Here is a 9,338-nt window from a genome sequence, read left to right as displayed (position 1 = left end):
AGTTCCGCAGTCAGGATGACTGGCACAGTGTGAGACTAGTTGGGAATCTCTCTCCCTTTCTACGGCCTTTCCACATAGCTAGCGCGAGCTTCTCAGAGTGGGAAGGTTTCACGGTCTTTGGGCTTCTTACATGGCAGCTGGCTTCCCCCAGAGCATGAGCTTTTGATGACCAAACTAAAATCCACAGGGCCTCTTGAGATCAATCTTGGGCATTGTACAACAAAACTTTTGCCACATTTTTTTGGCCATATAGGCCAGCCTTGATTCAATGTGGAAGGGGACCAGGTTAAGGGCATGGAATCTGGGCAGTATGGTTTATTGGGGGCCATTTTTTGAGACTAGGTACCACTTGTGGACATACCATAATTTATCTAACTTTTCTTCCATTGGGCTATAATGACTCTAGGTTAATTTAAATTTCTTACTATTATAAACTTGGCTTCAGAGGACATCCCTTCCAAGTATTTTTGTCAGTCCTTCTTAAACTTAATACTCTTTCATTTGAGATAAATGAAGAATTGTAGAGAACTCTAGACTTAGTATAAAACTCTTATCAAAGAGAAGGTGTTTAAAACTTGCCAATAATTTTTTGAAAAAAAATAAAGTAGTGAAGAGAGATTTGCCCCATTGTTTCAGCATGCTCTGAAGCTACTATAATGAAAACAATGTGGTACTTGCAGAGAAACATACGAAGTAAATTAGTGGAGTAAGAAAAGTCTAGAAACAGACTCAAATATATATGTGAAGGTAAGATTTTATAATGATGGTATTTCAATTCAGTGGGGGAAATAATGTTATTAGGATTAATGGTATTTTTTTAGAAATCAGTAAGTTTTGATTACCTAGGTCATAAGATATAGAAAAACAAATTATATATAAACTAAAGATATAGATGTAAAATGGAAGCCTATAAGAATATTAGAAGAAATTTTAAAATGCTTTTAAAGTAAACTCAGAGTGGGTAAATCCATGAAGCAAAAGAAAGATGTGTTCGACTATATAAAATTTAAAACTTCTATATGATTAAAATGACATTTTAACTTGTAATTTTACCATTAAAAAGAAAACATAGAATGAGAGAAAATATTTGTAGTACATATAAGAAAAAAACCTAATGTGCTTAACATACAAAGAGCTTTTATTAATATAAATTAATAAAAATAATATTAAAAAACTCAATAGGAAACAGGCAAAGAATAGAAACAGATTAGCCACAAAAGAAGAAATAGAAATGACCAACAAATATGTGAACAATGTTTGCCGCTATCATAAAATAAAAGCAATCCAAAGTAAAATGAATACCCAGCACTGGTGAGACAGAACAAATGAGCATTTTTCAAATATATTGCTTTAGACTTAAGAGAGTACAACCAAATGCAATATGCAGATCTTGTTTATATCAAATTTTCCAGGACCTTATCAAGAAAGTCAGAAGACATCCTGCAGAATGGAAAAAAATACCTGCATATAGATTATCTGATAATGGTCTATATCCAGAATACAAAAAGAACTCTTATAATTCAACAACAAAAAGGCAGGAGAAATGGACATTTCTCCAAAGAGGATATATAAATGGCCAAGTAGCACCTGAAAAGATGCTCAACATCATTAGTCATTAAAGAAATGCAAACCGAAATTATGAGCTACTTCTTCACACCCACTAGATGGCTAATTTATAGATATAGATATAGATATAGATATATAGATATATTTTTTAAAGGAAAATAACAAGTGCTGGAGAGGACATGCAGAGATTGAAACCCTCATACATTGCTGATGGGAATGTTAAATAGTTCAGTTGTAGAAAACAGTTTGATGGTTCCTCAAAAAGTTAAATATAGAATTATTGTGTGACCCAGAAGTTCCATACTTACAAACCTAAAAGAATTGAAAATAGGTTTTCAAATAAATACATGGCAACACTATTCACAATGGCCAGAAGATGGAAACGTCCAACTGTCCATCAATGGATAAACAGATTGAAGTATACATATGCAATGTAATGTTAGTTATAAAAAGGGGTGAAAAGTACTGGTACAAGCTACAATGTGAATAAAGCTCTGAAACACTGTGCTGAGTAAAGGAAGTCAGACACCAATGTCACATTTATATGACTCCATTTATGTGAAATACCCAGAATGGATGAAGCCATAGAGACAGAAGGCGGTTAGGCAGTTTGGTGGTTGCCAGGGGGCCGGGGATGGGGATGGGCAGGGGATGGGGAGAAAGGGCTGAGTGGGGCAGGGGTTCTCCTTCCGAGTGACGGCAATTCTTTGAAGCTTTAAAGGTGTTGGTTGCACAATATCGTGACTACACTAAATGCCATGGAATGTTCACTTTAAGATGGTTACTTTTTTGCTATGTGAATTTAACCTGAGTAACTTACTTTTAAAGAGACATTTTTGAGATAACAAGGGAAGTTGAGTGCAAGCTGGGTATTCCATGATGCCAAGGAGTTCTCATTCCTTTCGTTTGGTGTTATAACGACTTTTCTGGATCGGGGTCACATCTGTGTCTCTAAGCCTCTGACCATATCTTTTTATTGGACAATTTGGCCTTTGGCCTCCATAACCTGTATTTTAAAGAAGAAGGCAGTGGCGAAGGAGAACAAAAAGGAGGAGAGGGAAGAAAACAGCAGCAGCAGCAGCGTTTTGACGGTGTGCTTTGCAAGTAAGGGAGACCCCAGGGACCTTAGCCTCCTGGGGTAAGAGCCAGCTAGGTGGAGCCTATGCTTTCAAATTCTTCCTTATTCTGTCAAGCCAACAAGAAAATATGATTTTCTACTATGTTACACTGCCACATTTTTTGGAAGTATGTTTGAAAATAATTCAGCTTCTACTCACACATTTAAATGAATGAAAGAGATTTATGGCTATTAAATCAACATAAACCTAACAGTGAACAAGTGAGGCCTGGATGGCAATTGGGTTAATGGAATGAGAAGTTCATTTTTCCCCGTTTCATTTATTTACAAGAATAATGTCATCTTTCCTATTGTAAAAAGAATATGTGTTCCTCACAGAAAATACCAATAAATCCCATATCATCATCCACAGATGATAATATTTTGATGTCTTTTCTTCCAATCTTTTTCCACATGCAGTTAGTTTATTTTATAAGTTGTGGTCCTGCCACATATAAAGTTTAATCCTCATCTTTTTATGTAATATAAGATAATCATTACTCCAAGTCCTCATAAATTATTGCAAAACATCATTTTCCATGACTCCATAATATTCTACCAAGCATGCATATAATAGTTTGCTTAACTAACCTATCATTACTAGAAAAATAATATTGTTCACTATTAAACCTTTTGAATACAAGTTTTATCATTTATATTTCAGATTGTTTCTTTAGACATGCCCAAATACATTTTCAATATGTTTACTAACCACTTGAACTGGCTCTTGAAGATTGTCTAGTTCATATCATTTATGTATTTATTTATCTTTTGGGTCCTGCTGCTTAGTTTAAGTACTAATCATCTGAATTATTTTTGTGGTATTTTCTCTATTCATTGATATCTTTTAATATTGATTAGTTTTATATGTATGCTGAAGTTTTTTATTTATATATAAGGTCTACTAATCTTCTACTTTGTGATTTCATCCACCAAATTAAAGATTTAGATTTAATGGCACAGAAAAGAGTTCTTCAGCATAAAGCTAATTTCTAGGTGTTAGAATAGGTGCATGTAAAAGGTTTTCCTCTCGTGCCAAGCTCAGGAAAAAGAGAAGGTAAGATATGGGGCTGACATAGAACCTTCACAATCAGAGCAGCCCAGGCAAGAGTGACTGCAAGGAATTCTTGAAGGGATGGGGGTGAGGAGTAAGGGGTTAGCAGTCTTTGGTCGGCGGCTGTGGGCAGATACGGAATGGCAGAGTGGAGTGACTAAACTGTGGATTTCAACTGCTATGCTGCAAGCGATGCCAACTCCACTTTGTCCCCTTTTCCCTAACCAGGAACGTTTCTGGCCGCTCCAGTCCCCACTTCTGGCTCCGTGATGTTTTTGCATTGTCTGTACTACCAGCTGCAGTTGGACATGCAACCCAGTACAACATCAATCTGTTTCTACATCTTATAAGTTCAAGAAGTGGCCACCTGTTCATTACCAACCACCTACTATGGAGCAGGGACCTACTGTGAGGAACAAACCAGACAAGGTGGTAAGAAATAGTCAGATTCAGGGTATATTTTGAAAGTATGGCTGAGAGGATTTTCTGAAGGACTGGATGTGGGGTGTGAGCAAGTTGAGTCAAAGATGTCCCCAAGGGTTTTGCTGAGAGCCACCTGAAGTGAGGGGTTGCCATGTTACTGAGAGAGCAGGAGAAGAAGGTTTAGGAGGCAGAGACCAGGTGATCCGTTTTTGGACATGTTACTTTTGATATGCCCATGAGACCTCCTCATGGAGATGCATGGGTTCAAATGGCAACCATGGTTCTGGAGCTTGAGTGCGCCAGGATGGAGTTTACAACACGTAGATGGATGAGATCACTCAGGAGTCAGTGTGGCTGAAAAAATGAAGAGGGTGAAGGGCTTAGTCCTGGGATATTCCAATGGGATGCTATTTAGAGGTTGTATTTAGAGAATACAACCAATGTGATATGTGGATCTTGTTTATAACAAATAGTGAAAAGGTGTTTTCCAGGACTTTATCAATAAAGTCAGAAGAGATGAGATCAAACCAGCAAAGGAGGCTGAGAAGTAGTAACCAGTGAAGTAAGAGAAAAACCCAGAGCATGTGATATCTTGCAAGCCAAGTGAAGGAAGCTGATCAAGCAGGAAAGTGATTAGTGGTATTCAATGTTGCTGATCCATCAAGTATGATATAGGCTGAGCACTGACTTTTAGATATAGCAAAATGGAAGTTATAGAGACTTTGACAAGAGCAGAGTGGTGAGGATAAAAGACCTGAAAGAAGTGGGTTCAAGAGAGAAATGGAAGGAGAAGAAATTGGGTCAGAATAGATCTGCACTGTCTGATATAGGAGCAACTAGACACATGGCTGCTAAGCATTTTTAAATGTGACTACTTTGAATTGAAATGTGCTATAAGCATAACATATACCTGGATTACTTTGAAAAAATAAAAAAATGTAAAAGATCTCAATAATTTTTGTAAGGATTACGTATTCAAATGATAATATTTTTGATATATTGGGCTAAATAAAATATATTATTAAAATTAATTTCACTTGCTTCTTTTCACCTTTTTAATGTGGTTACTAGAATACTTAAAATTATTAACGTGACTTGCGTTCTATCTCTTGGCCTGCACTGGTAAAAACAATGCTTCTGAGGAATTTTGTTGCAAAGGGGAGCAGCTAAATGAGGTGGTGGCTGGTGGTGATGTAAGGTTAGCAGGGTTTTTTTTTTTTTTTTGAATGGGAGATATTGCAAAAATTTGTATGTAAGGATAATGTAAAAGAGAATAAAAATTGATGATGCAGCAGATTGGGGCAATTGCCGGGATGATATCCCTGAGGAGGTGAAAGCATTTGGGTCTTAGTGCTTGAGTGGAGAGTTGACCCTAGGGGCATGGACAATTCACACAGAGCTACAAGAAGAAAGGCAGAGAGCAGAGAGGTATGTATGGAGGTGGGATGCATGGAAGTTCCTCTGCTCTTTCCTTCTTCGTGAAATAGGAAGCCAATCTTCAGCTGAGAGAGAGGAATGGTGATATCAGCCGAACCACGTTCTCCAGAAAGACGTGTTTAAGTTCTAACCCCCGTCCTGGGAGGGTGAAGTTATTTGGATGTGATTGAAGATGTGAGTAGTTAAGACGAGGTCAAACTCTATTAGGGTGGGCCCTAATCCCATTGGAATGGTGCCCTGGTATGAAGAGGGAAATCTGGACATAGAGACAAGATGGCCATATGGCGATGGAGATTGAGTTATGCCACAAGTGAAGGAACTCCAAGGAAGGTTGGCCACTGCCAGACCAGGACAGACACATGCATGGAGGGAGTCCTTCCCTACAGATTTCAGGAGAGCATGACCCTGCTCACACTCTGATTTCAGACTTCCAGCCTCCAGAACTGTGAGACAGTAGATTTCTGTTGACTTAAGCCAACCAGTTTGCGGTTCTTTGTTATGGTAGCCCTAGGAGAGTAAGTCAGAGGGGCAGGAGGTATTTTCTGACACACACCACAGACCACAGAGTTTGACAAAAGCTGCCCTGCTGTAGGGTTGCTTGAAAGAGTGCAAGGAACCCTGAGGGTGCTTTGGGCTGGCCAGTGGTCCACTACTGAAGACAAAGAAACGTAGGAACACGTGGGAGAACGCTTCCCACTCAATCACGTCTCTGCTTGTGTTCCTTGGTCCTCAATTTCTTTTTACCAAAGCAGAAAATAAAAGACCTACCTTTCCCACCTCACTTTTTCTGTGTTCAAAGCAGCTCCTCCTGCGGGAGGGCTATTTTCTAAATTTAATTGCTGCAAACATGTTCGAATCCAGAGCCATAAAATTACCAACTCAGCCTTCTGTGTTTCTTGCTCTCCTCTTTCTCTGCCTTTGAGAGAGAAGCTAGAGGACAACTCTGCCCCTCTCCTGGCTGAGCAGGAGGTCTGGGGCCAGGGGACAGCTTCCCCTGCAGTTTGGCTGTCTCTGGATTTGGAGCTTCAAAGAGAAACCACCATTTCCTCTCCCCAGCCCCAAGGCCGGTGTCGGAGGCAGCGGGGCTGATCTCAACAGTTAAGTTTCATTTCGGGCTACGTTAAACATTTCCAAAAAAGCTCAACAGAGAATTCATTTTGGGTTTCCTGCAAGAATATAGACTGCTTTGATGTGCCACTATATACTGACGCTTGGAAACCTTTATTCACATTATTAGTTGCAATCCCTAAAGGTTAAAAAAAAACACGTTTAGATAAAATTCTTACCCTGATTCTTGTGTTCCCTCTACACTGGCCAGTGTTAAAAAAAAAAAAAAAGACTGCTGGACAGCCAGCCAGGCTGGGCTAAATAGTGACTTCTAGACTTGTGACTCTCAGAGGACACCAAATGGTCATATTCTGGTGGGAAAGCAAAAGGGGACTGAAGTGATCACTCCAAGCCACAGATTTGATGTGGGGTTTGGCTGGAATTAAAACAGAAAAATGGCCTGTGTGCTGAATTCTATTTTTCCCCATTGCTGTCTTAGAGCTATGAACACATAAAAATACTCTTGAGTTTATTTTCTGTGAAATAGTTGCAGTTCACCTTCGCACTGATGAGCGTCTGTACCTAAAAGGCCATAAAAGATGGGAGAGTTTACAAGAGTCTATGAGCTGGCACATGCAGGCGGGGAGGCGAAAGCTCTCAGCACAAGTAAATATTTTACAACACCGGTATTCGCAGATTGTAACAGCCTTAAAGGGCGGCCTCCCTTCTCTCTCCTGGCTTGTTTCTCTTCTTTCTCCTCTCTTTCCCCTTTCCTTTGGCATTTTTCTTTTTCCTTTCCATCACCCTTTTCCTTCCCTTCTCAAAATTAATTGCTTCCATTTGATTCTACCTGCTTCTTCTGGTAGTTAACTCATTAGTGAGTTATTTGAAGAGTTTATAGTTTTCTCTAAGGTCATCATAATTATTTTCTTGGCTGAACATCCATGTCAAGAGACGGTCTGAACTGGAAAGACTGGAACTCTAGGGTGTGATTGAATTGAGTTAAACTGCTAAAAAGCCAGGATTTATGAAAACAACAACAACAAAAACGAAACGGTACACCGCCAGCCTTAGTAATCTGTGCCCCTCTTTCTCTGGCTGTTGTCATCTCTTTTGTGCAGGAGATCTGAGTTTAGGAAGGGATCGCTCAACCTACAAACTCCCCACTTAGCCCTGAGTAGTCAGGCAGCTTCTGAGGAAGCAAATCCCACTGAATGGAGGCTCTCAAGTCAGGGAAAATGGGTTCTTCTGGCTTTAAGGGGCATTTGAATTTCAACAGTGACTTCTTTTCCTAAATTAATCCTTGTTTTAACAGTGGAAGTTGGAATGGAATCGTTTCTGGACATGGTTGGTTTTTGTGTTTAATGCAGAGTCGAGGGTTAGGGTTAGAGTAGTGATGTGTCGTTTTCCCAGTTTCTATCCTGCTGGACAACCGAGAGCCAGATGGTAGAGGACTCTGGCCTTTTAGGGGGGAGTGTGAGGTTTCGTCTGCCCCTGCTTGATGGAGGTAAGCACGGTATTCCTCGGACTCCATCAAGGATTTGGATTTTAAAATGCAAATGGGCTTTACTGTTGCATCTTGATCAGCCTTCCATGGCATCATATTAATCCACCCCCAAAATTAGAGAGAGCATCTAATGGTCAAGGAAAAAAATAAGGGAAAAAATAAAGAAAGCAGAGGCATACTTGCTCTTTTGTGAAGATTATAAGGGCATAAACCTACTTTGTACACACGTGGTGAGGATTCTGATGGGAGGGCTCTCGTGTCCTGCCAGCACTGAGAGACCAGGCCTGATGAGGCCATGTCAGAGAAGAGGTAGCAAGACGGGCTTTCTCTGTACTTTGTGCAAGAGGTCTAGTTTCTCTAAGGCCTGAAACCAAAGTCCGGGGACAGCTGAGGACAGACGCAAATATGACCATCAGAAAGCTGGTTCCTGGGGAGCGGATGTAGCTCAAGTGGCTGAGCGCCTGCTTCTGATGAAAGAAGTCCTGGGCTCAATCCCAGGTACCTCCTAAAAAAAAAGAAAGAAAGAAACATGGTTCCCAATGTTTAGTAGCTTCTAGGCTGAACTTTTTCATGTTTAACTCTTGGTGGGGGGTGGGTAAAAGAGAGTTAAGAGGGGTGTGTTTGGAGGTGGGGCTGTGCCCCGAGTGTTTTTCAAAGGGCAGATAGCACTTTGCCCTGGGAAGCCTCTTCCACTGGGCTCTGGCCAAGGCATCTCATTCCTGTGCTCTCGCTGGCCTTTAACAGGCCCCTCGGGCCCCCTGGCTGCCGGGCCGCCAGGTCTGCTCAACCGTTGGAAGGTTCTGGGGATGTGGGCTGAAGGCCACCGGAGCTGGGCTAGGATCTCTGCACTCGCTTTCTTGCTGTCACATTGTCAGTTTAGTCCGAATCCAGCACTGCAGATGGTAAAAAGATGATTCTTGGGCTGAACATTTCCATCTCCCTCTGGTGGGAGTTATTCCCTTCCCTTACTAACATGCCTCTGGACCGATGGTACCAATTCTGCATTTTTAAGGTTTCACTGTGGCCTGAGTGGTGATGTTGTTCAAGCAATATTTTTGCCGCTGTTTCGTGACCTTGACTGTCTTACCATCCAAGGTATCTTTCCCCCTCCAAAAAAAAACAAAAACAAAAAACTCACTTTACTTATGTTTGGACAAAGCATCAAAAACTTAAATAATGGGACTCGA

The sequence above is a fragment of the Dasypus novemcinctus genome, chromosome 15 (assembly GCF_030445035.2).
Source record: "Dasypus novemcinctus isolate mDasNov1 chromosome 15, mDasNov1.1.hap2, whole genome shotgun sequence".
NCBI lineage: Eukaryota > Metazoa > Chordata > Mammalia > Cingulata > Dasypodidae > Dasypus > Dasypus novemcinctus.
This window is presented reverse-complemented; position numbering follows the sequence as displayed.